Here is a 619-nt window from a genome sequence, read left to right as displayed (position 1 = left end):
CGAATGTTAATTATGCACCATCTCTTACAAGTTTATTATATCTCAAACTGGTACACACTGTCTCTGCCAAATGTTATACCATTCTGCTAAATCATTGTAAGACCACTTTTATGTAAGATCTATCAATTTATATTAAATTGACTATTAATTTTTGTTTAGTTAGTTGCAATTATTAAATATTTCATCACTTCAATATTTAATTTTCGATTTTATTACTGAAGTATTTTATCAAATACTTAACAAACGATTGATGACGTATTTAGTGGAATTCATAATAATGCTGGACAAATATTCAGAATCTTCTTTCAATTACGAACCATTTCTTGTAATATTTATAATTTATCGGAATCTTTAATTGTTACTTTGACTTTATTATATATATATATACACTTTATTATATATATATACTTTATTATATTTATTAATTACACTAAAGATTCGAGGATCCAAAATAAGGGTCGAAACGTCCATATTTATATGTATCTATAATAACAAACACTTTAGACATATGTTTATGTAGTGTCGGCATTATTTAAACTTTATGATTTAGTAGCTATTATAGGCGGGTTCTGGACCAGGGGCTCTGAGGGGAGTGAGGGGCAGGGGGGATCCGCGGGAG

This window comes from Wasmannia auropunctata, unplaced genomic scaffold, assembly GCF_000956235.1.
Source record: "Wasmannia auropunctata unplaced genomic scaffold, wasmannia.A_1.0 LD335908.1, whole genome shotgun sequence".
Classification (NCBI taxonomy): Eukaryota; Metazoa; Arthropoda; class Insecta; order Hymenoptera; family Formicidae; genus Wasmannia; species Wasmannia auropunctata.
Note: the sequence above shows the minus strand (reverse complement) of the source record.